Source organism: Ischnura elegans, chromosome 12 (genome assembly GCF_921293095.1).
Source record: "Ischnura elegans chromosome 12, ioIscEleg1.1, whole genome shotgun sequence".
Taxonomy (NCBI): Eukaryota; Metazoa; Arthropoda; class Insecta; order Odonata; family Coenagrionidae; genus Ischnura; species Ischnura elegans.
This window is the reverse complement of record NC_060257.1, coordinates 25694090-25710500: the sequence shown is the minus strand read 5'-3', so window position 1 is coordinate 25710500 and position 16411 is coordinate 25694090. Positions and strand designations below refer to the sequence as shown.

The following is a 16411-nucleotide window of genomic DNA, read 5'->3' as shown; positions in this document are numbered from 1 at the left end:
GATCACGCTATCTGGTATTTTACCATTTCAGTGCTGAATTGGATGGATGAGGCAGATACTTTGTGGAGATCCATTATGAGATATGAAGTGAAACACTTTGCACTTCCCACATAAAAATTTATTAAATTAGAGTCGACATGTTTCGCTGCAGTGTAAGTGCAAAGTGTTTCACTTCACATCTCATTTCAGTGCTGGTCGGAAAACGCTTGCCTTGTTTATTTTAACGCTACAGTTCATACCGTCATACCATAGGGTAAGTATATAGAGAATAAGTAAGAATATGCTTACTCTATGGTCACACTTATCGTCGAGTAAAAGGGATCCAGTTTGGATAGGGACAAGAAAGACGAAAAAAATTAAATCCAGAAGATTCGAGAAAAAAATGCCAATTCATGGACGAATGTGTTATTGAGGAAAACCGATGACGACCTTTTTAAAACCTCAGCGACCGCAAGATGAAAATTACCATGACGCCATTAAGGAGGAACGAAAGGCTTGAATCCGGTTTATTCCCGAACCCAGCAGCATGTTCAAACATCTCATGGCACGATGACAAATGAATATTCATATGCGAAAGGATCTCGAAAGTCACCGCAATGGCCATCCGATAGGTGCCAAAATGCATGCTTCCTAACTCGTAATACAGTTCACCGTTCATAGAACCGTCATTTAAAAATTTTTAACCGTTGTAATTGGAAAATTTTAAACTACTCATGTTTAGTTTACGACAGATTTTCAATTTTCAACCTATACTCGATGTTGGAATCAAAGATTTAGTCAATCATTGGTACTTTTCTATTTGAGTTAAGCCCCGATCACAAGAACTTAACGTGCCTATATTGATCTACTATGAAGCAGACAAATCAAAGATACAGTCCTTCCATTGCGGCAAACACCGCGCTTCAATCGTAAAATCGGTTGCAGAGGATTAACGATAATTTTACACCTCTTAATAGAAAAAAGTATCTTCCTTGCTACCGGATAATTTCAAGAGATATGTGAACGTTACCCAAAGAATTACAATCATATTTCGGTCAACGCCATATATGCAAAAGGATCTCAAAAGCCACCACAATGTTCATAAAGCATGCTCCTTATTACCTGGAAATACACTTCCCTCACACGGCGGCAGCTGGAACCAGAATGACGTCACACGGGCTTTTCCCAGCATTCATACTTAGCCGTCGCGTTTTAGCGCGCTTGAAAATGTTAACTTTTCATTTAATCGCAGAAAATAGATATCATTGTTTAATAATCTAAAAGCGTGAAATATGTACTCCAGGAGTAATAATATTTCGATGTAGCCAAACTAAAAAATATAGGAAACCACCCTATTAGTGCTCTCTTTGCCGTGCTTCGCAGTTGCTGTCCAAACATAATAGTCGTTCTTCACAGTAGACTTTAGAATGGGAACATCCTACCGATCGAAGGGAAATACTTAGGTTTAATCTTTTGCGGAAATTTCAAGTACAATACTTTTTTCCTGATGCTCTTCATATGTTGAGAGAGCCTAATTATTATGGTAGAAACAATTTGAAGGATAGTATTAACGTTAAATAAACTTCAGAACCGATAGATTTAAGATGTCGTTTTTTCAAGGTAAAATAAATAGCCTGACTCGGAATATATGAAATAGGCTCAGCGTGTATGGTCAATAACCTACTATACTTGTCAATACAAGCTGTCAGCATGTATTACTTGTCATTATAATTCATTCATGAACCGCTTGCCACGCTAACTTTTCTTTTTCTATGACTTCTACTAACTAGCTTCCAAGGGAGCTACTTTGAAGGAGGCAATGTGAAATTGTAATTTTATTTGAATAGATTGATAGTTTTAAAAAATCAGTCTTAATTTACTCACCTCGTAGGTGAACGGGAATAGAATGTGTACCCAATTTTCAGTTCGAGGACAAGGACTTAAGACAGGGCTGCGATTCACGGACCTCGGATATGAAACTATGCGACCCACTTTCGTCTCTCGCTAATGCCACCCGCACAATCCCGATCCAATCGCTAATGGAGCATTCGCGCCGAATATCAAATACCAACCCGCTAAAGGGAAGCGGTGTCTCATTACTAGCCAGGCGTGGTCAACAATGGGGAACTTGCATGAATTTTTTTTATTTCATAGGCGGACAGAAAATTATTTTCTGAATACAACAAAGAAAACCGCATGCAAATCTGAGTTTTCCTTCGCGAGTTATTTAATGATAAATATAACGAATTTTAAAGCGCGGGAAAAACTCCCTCACCCCCCAAGCCACTGCCGACGAAGCCTCGATGACGTCAAAGGTGCCTAAACATCACGCGAAGCTATTGTTGTGATTGTTTGTAATAGTTGCCAGCAGTTGTGAGAGCTTCGTTTGTTAGACGTGTTGATTATTTTATATTTAAAGATAAATATCCGACGATAGAGGCTTGGAAGCCCTCGTATTTTGCATTATTTATAATATTAATATCTGAGTAAGGGCATAAAATATAAAACTGGAGCAGTTAAACCAAAAATTTGATAATACCTAAATAACATCGTTGTAGGAGTCTGAGCCACGGCCATTGGAAAGGGGATACGTTAATTGTAAGTTGATGTTATCGACGGCATATCATTATTTAAGTATGTAATTAGAACGATTTTGATGTTTACTAATGTCCGCTTAGCTTTTATATACAATAACTTCATCCGTTTATTCGTAGGTACCGGAGAATTCGTCGTTTAGGACTGTCTGTGCTTGTATTATGGGGTGAATTCCAGTCAATGCAACTTTTGCTCGCTGATTGGAGACATCTAGGAACATTTTTGTGCCAAAATAGTGTTATTTTCAACGTGACATCTCCCGTTAAGCTACTGCTAATAATCACAGTGCCAGTGGTTGTAATGCACAAAGTTTGACAAGGTTGAAAAATATCGGCCATGAGTTATCAGTGTTCCATCGTGATTGAATTGTAAAAAGTGCTATTACGCTATCGATAAATGTCTAACAGTAGTGTAAAAATTGTCAGTGGCGTGCTAATCTCCGTTGTTCACCGTAGATATGACATTTCACGATCACGCTATTGAAATAAAAACTGTGTGTGAAGTTTGTTATTCCATTATTTCAACGGATAGTAGTGAGAAATGTCACTTGTGTGGGCTAATTTAAGGGTTTAAATCAGTGAATAAATAGTTCTATTCATCATAACGAGTTCTGTTGTTGTAAGTTGTACGTGATGAATATAAGAATGTGATAGTGACATCCAGTTTTTGATAAGAGTATTTGCCTATTTCCCACTATATTTTTATGGTATATGCTAGTATATTGTTTATGGATTTACCTATATCATTGAGATAGGCTGTAGCTTGTGTGTGTGTTGGCAGCGGAACCGATTCGCGATCTCACATGTGGATTGTGTGCAGACTGTTTTGCTGTGAATTCGTACCGTAGGACGGATAGGACTTCCTTCTCCGTTAATCCGGCGTTGCCAAATTCAACAGCACAGCTTACTCTAATGTCAACAGCACAGCTTACGATCGTTATCCTCCAGTATTACAAGTTTCTTTTACAACTCGATTTGCCGCCGACGTATAGCAATAATTTGTCTTAACAAATTCCATGAGGGTCGTAGCATCAATTTTTGGTGTCCTAAAAAAAGGCTGGTGTCCTTAAACCTCATGCCACACGCGTTTTAGGCGGCTTGCGGGGTATAATGTTGACGTAGATGAATTTCAGGTGTACTATTCGAACGAGTGGCAACGTTATCATCCATTTTTCTGATAACCAAAACACACGAAGTGAAACGCTTGTACTTCATCATCCCGATGCCGCATTATTAATATCCCAAGTAATAATCTAGGCACAATAGCAATAGGAAAACTTTCCCAAGAATAACAGAACAAATTAAAGTGACGATGAGCGGCTAAATACTCCCTCAAAACAAATTTTACACCATGCGCTCAGCGTATTTCCCTACTCCCTACGGTTGTTTAGGCACCTATGACGTCACGCCTGGCCTCGGCAACGCTCGGGTGTCTTCGCGCAGTGGTCGGCTCAGAGAAATTTTTCTCGATTTTAAATGCAATTTTTTTATTTCTTTTGATGTTGAATGGAGAAACTGAAGGTATTTTTGCGACCTAATGTATCCATTTGACTTATTCAAAATAGTTTTTAGAGCAATCTACGACCCATGCAAGTTCCTCATTATAGAAACATCAAGGTAGCGTTTTTTCAGGTAATGGGCTCGTTCAAAATTTTTTTGTAGATCACTCAGTGATTCAACCTGAAGGTTGGTTTAGTCAGGTGAGGGTAGAACGCACCCCGGATCAAGCGACATATGTTTGCGACTCACTCAGTGATTCAACCTGGAGTTTGGTTAGCTTTGTTTAGGTGAGGGTAGAGCTAACCTCGGACTAAGCCACATATGCCTGTGACTCACACGGTGATTCACCCTGAAGGTTGGCTTGTTTGGTGGAGGTAGAGCGCACCCCGGTCTAAGTTACAGATGTCTGTGACTCAAACGGTGATTCAACCAGAGGGTTGGTTTGGTTTGGTTGGGTGAGGATAGAGCGAACCCCGGATTAAGCCTCAGGCGCTTGTGACTCACTCAGTGATTTAACCTGAAGATTGGTAGATTTAGTCAGGTGATGGTAGAGCTCACCCCGGACCTAGCCACAGTAGTAGTCACTCTTGGACTCGTGAGGTTTATTGTTGTTGACACTCTTATGGGAGGTTCCATACGAATGACTCAATGAGCCGAAACTTATATGACGCCAACAACTCAAGAAAAGAAATGCGTACTGTTACCGGTTTTTTTTCTAAAACTTATAAAAGAGCGGCTGATTGAAGAAAATTTTTCATAACTTACCCTTTCATTCACCGATTTTTAAAAACATTCACAGCTGGTGTGTAGAATATAAGGTAACATTTCTTGATGTTTCTTGGCCTACCATCAGTATCCATATTTGGCTGCTAGATCTGGTGATTGTGCCCACTGTCTAAACATGTATTCAGTAGGAAGAGTGGAAATTTTTAATTTCCACATGGTAAATGTTTAGCAATTTCCTCTTTCTAATGCTCCCATTATCACAAAAACTTTGTCTCGTCTAGTGGACTGCATATTTTCAGTATTGAGTGTAATAATGAACTTAAATTTCGTGTCTGTGATATTTCCGACATCCAATCCGAGACTTTGCTTGGAAATTTACACAGTAACCTAGAAGTTCCGAGTGGATATATCGCGAGTGGTACGATGCCTTCGCATTTTCCCATGCAAGGCAACGGCCCGGAGTGGCTGGAGAGGAATGAAGGATGCTGGGATTGACTGGGATGGATGGCTGGTTGGTTGAGTCGGGTGGCTGTGATTAGGAGTGGGCTTTTCCTGAGTGGGCTGTAACAGCCTGTAATGCACTGCACCGAGGGAGATAGGGGTCGTACGTGGTAGGGGAATGGCCAAGGCTGGCAGACAGGATGAGTTGAACGAACGGGTCGTGAAATATGACGACCGACGAGTCACAGCCTCGCCGGCAATATCTTCCGCCCAGCAATCTGAACGCAAAAGGGATGCTTATCGCCGTTGCATGTATGTTTCAGATCAGGAACTCAGTTCCACAGCTGTTTCCAACTTGATCACATCAATGCCAAGTCTGATTTTCGCTTGAAACCGATGCAGTGAGTTCTCTCAGACTTAATCTCGTGGAATTATCGATACCTCCACTGCAAAAATGCTCAACAATCGCCCACTGAATCCAATCCACTCATCTAGTAGCCCAACAATACGAATCCGCTCAGCTGGCAGTGTCCGGAGCATAAACGCTAACCTCCAAGCTTGGAGAATAGGAGATGAGCGTTTATGCTCCGGACACTGCCAGCGAGTGGATTCGTATTGTTGGGCTACTAGATGAGCGGATTGGATTCAGTGGGCGATTGTTGAGCATTTTTGCAGTGGAGGTATCGTTAAGGCATCGTATTATAAAATCAAAAGATATTAGAAATTTTACCTTAATATACCCAAAAGTACCTTAATATATGTGCAAACTATTTCAATACCTTTAAATACGATGTCTTGTGTGATTGGCCAGTGTCCGAGGCAAACTTTTGTTCATACGATTTTCTGGTACAGCTGAGGGGTTTCTAGAAGATATTTAAAATACTATCCAGTGCTGACCAGCCAAAGGAAACCATGAGCAAAAAGGTCTTCTGTACAATGATCTGGTGCTTTCCCGGCGAATTATAAGAATCAAAGTCTCGCAAAAAATTTCAGCCAATGCGAAGACTCCAGGACAAAGAATGCAGTATAAATACAGAAAAATCGCACGGTACCAGGACCATTCCCTGAAGACGGGAGAAGTGATGAGCCAAGAAAAGTTGGACATAATAAAATTTCTCCCCCGGTTGAAAGCACGAAAGTACTTTATCCAAAGGGTGATCTGTTTTATACCATAGTTAAAGAAAATGCACATTTTCGCCGCATAAAAAAACTTGAATTGAAGTTAGCTGACACAAATGAATTTCCCACCTTTCTGAATGAATATACCTAATGAAGCGCTAACGAAACTTTTCTTGTGGCATGAATCGACATGCTAGACACCACAAAATACTATATTTCTTAAATTGGAACATTTTTTCCTATAATTTGTGATGCGTTTAGTGTTAGTATTTCTAACATTGACTTCACCTTCGGGACGTGATATCTTTAATCCTTTCCCTCTCATGGCAATTTTCGTTTTCAATCCCAGAAACCTCAAGTCTGATTCCAGAAAACGCTTGGCGTTTTTTATTTTAAAGAAAGAGAACCACATACAGCATACAGTTGCCATTTTATACTGGCCAGGTAACAATACATAAATTAGAGGATAAACAAACAATAAAATAAGCGGAAACAAGAAATAAATTTACAAAAAAAACTACAAGAATCTGCAGGTACAAGCTACTTCGGTGACAGATAGCATCAAAGGTTTTTATGATCAAATAACTATATCAACAAGTTATTTTGTTTATATAGAAAACCAACTACCGTAGAAGAAATTCTACTTCATCAGGAGTGATGAACGTGCGTATAATTTCCAGCACAAATGACAAAATCAACTCAAATATTATAAACAAACATTTTAACATCGGGTCAAACAGTGGGCCAATATATATTAGCACTTGAAAGTTTAGAGAATAAATCTAAAAGCCAATGTATACGCACCTTGAGCATCTTAAGGTTAAAAGTAAACATAAGGGAAGATAGAATAAGAAAATTCAACCTCTGAAACATTCTTACGAGTAGGCTAGCCGTATAGCCGTCCAACACATGAGGAAATAACCAAAGCATCCTCGCTACCCAAGGTTAATAGCAGAGGTGAGGAATCGGGAAACAGCGATTAAACGTGAAGGAAAATGATGCCATTAAAATTCTATAAATACCAACTGACATCAAACAACATCGATTAAACGCACAAGCAAACCTTAATAAAGACAACATTCTTTTACTTCGCGATGAGAATTGACGGTCATCAAGGAGACATCAAGTGAGGAATATAAGCAATGATCGCTCTAAACGCATCATGGGTGATAGAAAAATGGACCTGTTGAAGGAAAAATCCTATTTTGGTCCTTTCCCAAAGGTCGATTCATGCCCCTCTAAATTTTCATCATTGATTCATCAGGTGGCATTCATCTTGAGGCATTAAGTTGTGTCAGTTAGCTTAAACTTTAAGATAAAAAGATTTCCTCTTCGTGACCACAATTTATATAATAAATAATATAGTCTTGGAGTATAGGTCAGGGAAATGAAATGCATAAATGTTTGCTGACGTGTCGATATTTTTTTTATGTCTTCATCGGGGCTATGTATAACGATTACAATAAAATAAAATATGAAGATATGAAAGATTTTTAAAATATTTTTTTACAAAAATATAATGAAAAATATAAAAATACTTCTAATCCACATAAATGAAAAAATTAAGTTTTAAGTTTTTAATGCAGTGAAGGCTTCAATCGTCTTCAACTGGGGAGAAAATATGAGATTAGCGTTGCTTATAGGCAGCATCTCAGCCTAATGCATGTACTTTGAATGACTGACATCGCTTTTACAGATGTTTTTTATTCGTTTCCATTATTTTTATGTGCTTAATTTTCTGAAGTTTATTTGTTGTTTCGTGTATTTGCTGTTTGATTTTTTGTTTTTTGTGTTGAGTGGCGTCTTGGTTACAGAGAAAAAAAAACAAGGGATTGTTGCGGAAGATAACATATCGATGGCTAAGTTCTAACAACACTTACCTCAAAATTTGGCCGGTTTGACACAGGTATCTTGAACAAAGTGCAATAACATTAAAAAAATAAAATTCAAGCAAAAACAAACTCTTTATCGGCAAATGTATGCTTCTTTTTCATTTTTATGAATTTTTGGTTTTTAGTTTTACCGTACAATTATAAAATATTAATCTTTTTTTGCTCTCCTGAAAAGTTGCTATTTTTAAGAAACGTGTTGTTAGAACTTAGGCATCGATATTGATATATGTGGGAAAAATAAAGATAAATAGTGTTAAGTGATATTAAAGTTTTCCTTTTATATAATCGCTTTGACTCATTAACCTATCACACCCGCCTTATCCCCACCACAGATATACTTACTAAAAAAACCCAGGTCTCGATAAATAGGCAATAGTTATCATTGAATTTTCACGCATTTGTTCAAAATTTAGAGTTCCTTTTTCGCTATCGCAGAAAATATTTCAAAAACTTTTGCACCAAATATGGAGCTTTAGCTTCTTTATCTTTCTCCTGGCGATCGGTTTGGTGTGGTCGCTAAAGTGTTGGCTTCCAACTCCGTGGGCTCGGGCTCAAATCAGTGGCAGAGAATTTTCAAAGACCGCCCTTGATTCCTGCTTGAGTGGTGCGTGGAGAACATTTCAAGCCCAACACTCCATCTGTCGGATGGGACGTTATACTGTGGTCCCCTAGATCTCTTTTTGTTAGGAGTAGGCTAAAGCCTTAATAAACAATTCAGTGCATAAAGCCTTAATGCTTAGATAAAGGTAGTCAGGAAAATCGGTTCGGACATATTTGAAGGATTTATTTGCAAAAATGCTTTTGACAATATTCAAAAGTACTTTGAAATATGATAAAGTACATGCACAGCTGCGTTTTTCTCTCTTTCTGTAGATAATCTTGTTTAGAACTTGTTAAATTTATGTTATATTTTATTCCAATTTTTACTGATGAAATCCGAACAGGTGAAATTTAATTTTCATCCTCGACATCACGCTATTTATCATTATTCAGTAGCTCCACATTTTTAATGCTTTAACCTTTGACTTCTCCCATTCGGTCATTGTCCATGCCTCAGCCTGCTCTTAACAAAAAAGACCGCTGGGTTTTTCTCCACCCTTCCTTACCTACCCTTCCTTCATAGTGCAAATGATCTCAGCTCTCGAAATACCATTCCATACCATTATCTTTTGCCAGTACCTTAAACCTTGTACAAAGCAAACGCTCTCCAATGATGCGCACTGAAACCTCTCATATACGGACATTAGCGTTCCTCGAAAATGAGTCCATAAGTCGGAGTTGACCTAAAGATTGCTTCATTTTTACGCTTACAATATCCCCGCAAGTATTAGAGATTAGGAATTTAAGCCAGCTAAATGAAACCTTTTAACTTTAAAAAAAACTTCAATTTTTGAGACATCGGTCAGAAAACCAATTGCGATGGTGTTCATTAAGGCCTGTTAACACGATACATCAACACGTACGTTAATGCCTGTTTGCATCAATGAATTTTGTGGACCGGAACGGAACATGTACGAATGCGTGAGCCAAATTAGAACAGGTTCTATTTCCTTTGCATGCATTCGCACAAGCTGGGTGGTTACACGGTGCATTTTGGCGTTCATTCTCGCGTTCATACATTTAGACATTAACCCGTACGAGTTAATGTACCGTGTAAACAGCCCTTTCGAAGAGTAAAAATTTGTCCGTAGGTGAGAGAGTATACGTATATAAGAATTTTTATTCTTATACAAATGCATATTATTCTGCCGGGGAATTGAATACTGTTCTTAAGTCAGAGGTGTCCGTAAGTCAAAGGTGTCCGTGAACAGAGGTTTCGCTATACTTAAAGTTTTCGCTGACCTCCTTCCCGTTCCAAGACTCATTACTTTCCGTTATCCCTTTCAAATGCACACATTCCTTTCCACGAAGCCAGCACTCCAACATCTCCTTCTGGATAACTGGGATTCCCCTCCCTCGCCATATACGACAATATTCCTTCACCTTGTCATCGGAACGATTTCCGGAAAATCCACAAAGAACAAGTTCTGTGCCTAGCTGGCCAATGGAAAAATTCTAGCATACGTGACGAGATTTCATCTTTAACTGCACACTTGCCTGCCAAGATGACAACTATATAGGATTATGAAGATGCTATTACGATAAATTTGAAATATTTTGATAAATACAATTAATATGGAGGTTATACGCAAAATCATAATGCAATAACAAACTTTAGAAACGATAAAATAATACGAGACCCGAACGGATGGATATGGGAATCCGTTTTTCCCTCGAGCAATTAATAATCATTATATTATTTCATAAAGGTCTTTATCTGTCATTCCGTATATGCTCCGTTTATAAATTGATGAATGACCAACAAAAAAACAACTCAAATATCCTGAATAAATAGTACATATTATTAAATAATATATTATAATACAAAATATGCAAAAAACGTCTAGTCTAACATTAGAAGCACCGTATTTTCCAGTACCTAAAAGCAGTGGCAGCGATCATTTTTCACCAATAGGTGTTTATCACGTTGTAGTGGAGTGTGTAAATAATATCTTTCACATATTATATTTAGAAGCACTGCTATTTTAATTTTCGTCTCGAATACACCATATTTTCAAACAATAAACAATTTTTTTAAACAATTTAGTTTTTCAACTTGAACACAAACTTTGGTAGGTAAAATCTGAGGTAGTCCACGCAATAGTCCTGTGACATTACTACATTGCATAAAAAAATAAATTGTGAAAGGAAAGTCAGTTGTGAATTCGATCTGGTAACGTGACTGCCACTCACAATGCTGGAAAAAATATGCTCTTAAAATATACAAATAATAAGCAGATCATTAATAATACCGCTCAAATGACTGCTCTGGCGCTTTTAAGTAAATTAGCAAATATTTCATAATTCAAGTAGCCGATAAAATAAATTTTCGTGTTTGGTCGGAGCACAAAATTTCATTACCATTACGAAATATTCGAGAATTTTTACCATCGTGGAGACAATTTGAAATTCATAAACGGTCAAAACGACCGCTCCGACGCTTCTAGTGCTAAGGACTTGAGGTGGAACTCAGGTTAATGAACACGTCGAAATAAGCAATAAAAAAAAATCGCGAACACAAATTCTATTTTGTATTCTTGCATACATTATCACCGATGTTCCAAAACCACCCGCAATATGCCTTATTAGGCGACTTGCGGTGTAGTATGTACCAGTAGCGCAGCGAGGGGGGGGTTTTGGGGGATAAAACCCCCCCTCCAGAGCTCAGAGAAATTTTTAAGTTTAATCCATTTTCCTTTTTTGGATCAGTATTACTGATAGAAAAGTGTTAGGATTAATCAAATATCCCTCAGGAAGCCATAAAACTCGCCATTTTGAACCAATAATCTTAAAAGTTTTCTAGAATAGTGCCCCCTGCAACTCCTGCTTACCCTGGTGGATATGCAATACCCCCACACTCGTAAGTATTAGTTGCGCCTAAAACCCCTTCTAGCTTCCTGGCTGCGCCCCTGGTATGTAGATGACTGTTATTCCTTATAGTCGGTTTGAAGGTTGAGCACAATCTTTAGATCGAGCTACTATTCGAACCTTTGAGATTAGTTTCGGGAAAAAGATTCTAGCAATGATAACGCACGAGGAGAACAAGCAGGGAGTATATTTGCCCTAGTTGGACTTCGTGGAAAGGCTTTTGATTTCATGTCGTGGCCGCGAGATGCTACATGAGCTCACGAGCCATTTTATCGTGAGGTATAAGTTATTCATCCACAGGTTTCTTCGAATGGACGTGCGTGCAAGGGAGAAAGCAATATACCATCAGTAGGGAATTTCGTCATAGAAGTAAGGCAGCAATTCATCGGAACTTACATCTGGAACATCTTTCACAGTCCCAATTAGGCATGGACAATGTCACAAGAAGAGGATACAAAGGTGAGAGCGTACAAAATGTGTAGCTACGGAAGAATGACAAATGGAATGATGTATGGAATGAAACCAGATTTCATCAGTTCGAATTTCTTCAGTATAAAAATTGACAAAAAATAACAGAAATTTCCATTAGTCAACAACACGATTATTATCCTTGATGAGATCTCCGGCATAGGAGAGGTTACATTGGCGTGGATTAGCAGTTTTGACGCAGATTACCACAAAAGCCATTAATATTAACAAACATGGGCCACGAAAGATTTAGTAATTTGACGACTATTTCCAAAAAGAGAGAAAAACGCGGCTGTGAACTCACTTTCGTCATCTCTCAAAGTATTTCTGACTACTGCCAAAGGCATTTTTACAAATAAATCATTAAAATATATCCGAACCGTTTATATTTACTACAAGTAGCATTCATTTCCAAAAGTTTCCTGAACAACCGGAGAATTCCCGGAGAATGCAGTTTTTTACAGTAGCACTGTCTTGAATATTTGATGATGATACTGAGTTAATCCCTGATGTTGCATTGATCGACTTCAGTATTTATCGAAACACAAAAAGTTTAGTAGGATGTAAGGAGAAATAAATTTTGCGTAAGTAAGCAGAAGATAATCGTGATTTTAGAGTTTGATCTGGAGAGAAGATTGTAGACATTCGAGATGCGGGTTTGGAGAGGAATGGAGAAGGTGAAATGGACAGAGAGGAGGAGGAACAACGAAATTCTGGACATGGTGGGTGAGGAGAAGCAGCTTTTATACGAGGTACGGAGGAGACAGAAGGTATGGACAGAGAGAGTACTTAGCGGGGAGGGGATGTAGAAAACGGAGTTAGAGGGAAGAATGCTAGGTTAGGTTAGGGGGGGGGGAAGGAAGAGAATAGGATTTTTGGATAGATTGAAAGGGAGTAGGCTTTACAAGTGAATTGAAGAAGGCAGTGCTGGAAGGAGGCTCCCAGATTACTTCTTTAGTACCCCATGGAAACCTACCTTAATCGGTAGAATACTAGAGTAAAATAAAGGCAAAATAATTCCGGCAGAAACACCCATTTTCTTTTTTACCGTTAACCCGTAAACTTTTTTTTTATAGTTCAAGGGTTTTTTAAGGAAAACTTTCGGAAAATACGTAAACAAGGAAGTACACCATGCTACACATGCCTAGACCATGTAACTCACATCACTCTTTATAGTTTACAGAATAAAAGAAATTTGCTTGGCCACCATATTTTCCAAGAAATAATTAATGAAAATTGTAGATCGTAGTTTATGAAATAATATTTATCTTTTATTTATTATTATTATTTATATTTTCAGGGACATTTTCGGGAGATACGAAAACGAAGACACCATGTAACTCGCATCACTCTTTATAATTTACAGAGTCAAATTAATTTGCTTGGCCACCATATTTTCGAAAGAAAAGATTAACGAAACTTGTAGATCGCAGATTATGAAAAAATATTTATCTCACCCATTATCGACCTTACACTTTTCTTTTTTTCGGTCCACATGAGAGATTTTTTTCTTCGTGCCTATCACCCTCAAAGTTTTAAAAACGGCCACAATGTCGCACTCCGCGCGTGATGTTTCTCGTATGACAGTGCAAGTGTCAGCACAACGTCCTGTTTTGCGACCGAATGGACTTCTCGGAACCACGCGGATGCGAGCGATTCCTATTAAACGCGAGAGTGAAATGATGTGCCGTTATCTCGAGATCAACATCTCCGTTAGAGAAAAAATACTCGCCGCGGCGTCCTGGTTGAAAGCACTGAAGCAAAGAGTCGGCGTCTATACTACAGTGTATTGTGTATCATTCTACGGATTCCTGGCGAGTACCAAACTCGGCATCAGTCTCAACCCTGAAGATGATGAGAGAGTACCTCATCGAAATGTAGGCCTTAACCCAGGCCTATGACCTAATTGTAACAATTTAATGATAATAATAATAATAATAACATCCCTATATAATCCAATATTGATTCCAAGCAACATCAAAAATGTATAAACTTTCAGCTCTTTCGAGGAAATATCCAAAATACGCATTATTTTGTGGTGTAAAATTTAATGATGAAAAATTTAGCTGCCACGGTAATTATGAACGAGGGCAAAATTATCAAGTTTTCAAAATAAAAAACCTTTGAAATTTGATTTCTCCCAGAAGCACCACTGGAATATAATGGGTTAAACAGCCTTAAATGGTGGCAAACCCGATAAGATTTTATCAATAATTCTATGATTGAGGCATATTCATAGATTGTTGAGAAGTAAAGTAGGTTTGTATTCAACTCAAATGGCCAATACAATGTGTCTCGTATGAGTATAGTTTTCCTGTGACCAAACGACCCTTACTTTTAAAATGCACCTCGTAGTTTACAGATTAAAATTGATAGTTTTTAGCCATCGATTCTTAACAACATTCATAAATCATGGAACTTTTAGGTTTTCCGTAAAACGAAATACTTATTTCGCCAACGTGTCAAGAATGCTTTCCCTTCTTCCGGGTCTTAATGGTATAAATGAGGGAGAAGAGGGCGCTACATTCAATATTTTTCATTATTTCCCACTTCAATATAAACCATAATAATAATTATTTTCATTATAAACCATTTCAATATTTTAGCAATAATGTGAAGAAAAAATATAGCAAAATAAAAGTGAAAACACATATTTTACATATTGATTCTGTCGGTATCTCGTTAATTGTATTTTTATTGCAACTGATAAATTATTGACGCAATAAAAACAGGCTGAGGCCATTTACAAAAGGTGTGTACCTTCGTTTAAAAACTAAATATTTTTACTTTTGTGATACAATGATTTTTATGTTTATTTTAAATCTACGGGATCAATCAAGAACCTTAACGCTCCAATACAGGTATAATAGAAATAATCTAGAATCAGCACTTTGCTAACCTGAAGAAGCCGATCGCCACACGGGTGAAAATTCTCTCCAGGAAATTTGATCAACGTGGATGGCCACCCGGAAAACTTGATTCATCAGGCTGGATGTAACTCGGCAGGCGAGAGCTATAAAATGAGAGAAAGACGGGTTTTAATTCAGGGAATTCAGCGTTGACTGAAATATTTGGGAGAAAGATTATTGCTGTAACTAATGAGATAACATTTCCGAAACCACAACAGTGAGATAAATTGTATATTTAATTTTTATGGATGAGCGAGCATTAGAAAATACGAGTGGAGTAGTTGGTACTCGAGTCGAGTAATTCGAGTAGCATTAAGAATGTCGAGTCGAGTCGAGTAGTTTCGGTTACAGAGCTGTCGAGGCCAGTAAGTTCAGAAATCTGCCGACAGGAAGCGCTATCATGAAACATTATTAAGTATAGGTATGGTATTTGGAGGAGGCGACCGTCAGCTGAGGTCATTTGCGCCATGAGGGAAGGGTATGGAAGGAAGGGTGGAGAGAAACCCGGCGTCGGCATTAGCCTGCTCTTAACGAAAGGCGCCAAGGGGACCACGGCTTAACGTCCCATCCGACGGACGGAGTGTTGCGCTTGAAATGTCCTCCACACAACATGCAAGCAGGGATCGGGCAGTCTCTGAAAATTCTCTGCCACTGCCGGGATTTGAAACATTATTACAATGGCGCAATTTCTTTTACTCAGGGCTGTTTCTAGCAGTTTGGATACACATAAATTAATTAAATGGACTACATATTACTAGAGGTAAATTCGTTTCAATAGTGTTTATGGAACTTTTCAAGACACGTTCATTTTCACTCATCTCCTAATACTGACACAATCACCATCAATATTCCTCATTATCTTTTCCTTTTTTACATCAAGCTAAGCATTCAGAAAACAAAAGTCACGAAGGGATTTGAAAATGAGAATAAGTTGTGGCATATATGCTATCATATTGCCAGATCCAGAAATTTATTTCCTAACGGTGTACCACTTTAACACGAACAACGTCTTCATTTGATCGATTCAAATTGATTTTGTAACTAATTAAAAAACGGTCATTCTTCACGATTCTTTATTTAAAAAATAATGTGGAATTTCCTTTACGGAAAGGAATGACATGGCGGAACATCGAACATTCAATTGTCATGACACCTCTGAAAGTTTTAATTTACAAAAAAATTATCAAAAGTTTCGATATCCAATTGGCATTTTTTAAATTTCGGTGGATATAAAATCAATTTACCTCATTAATTGATCCTCAAAGCTTTATGGTGGAGATAAAATCAATTTACCTCAAAGCTCTCGGACACAGTA

At 38.0% G+C, this 16411-nt stretch overlaps 1 protein-coding gene across 1 annotated transcript in view; it reads right to left on the bottom strand.

Annotated features, from left to right (window-relative positions):
- Positions 1-16411, bottom strand: part of LOC124168960 (sodium-dependent transporter bedraggled) — a 207345-nt gene that overhangs the window by 127934 nt on the left and 63000 nt on the right. The window contains exon 2 of the mRNA XM_046547381.1: positions 15087-15200. The gene's annotated coding sequence lies outside the window, so the exon portion shown is untranslated. The remainder of the gene's footprint in view (positions 1-15086; positions 15201-16411) is intronic.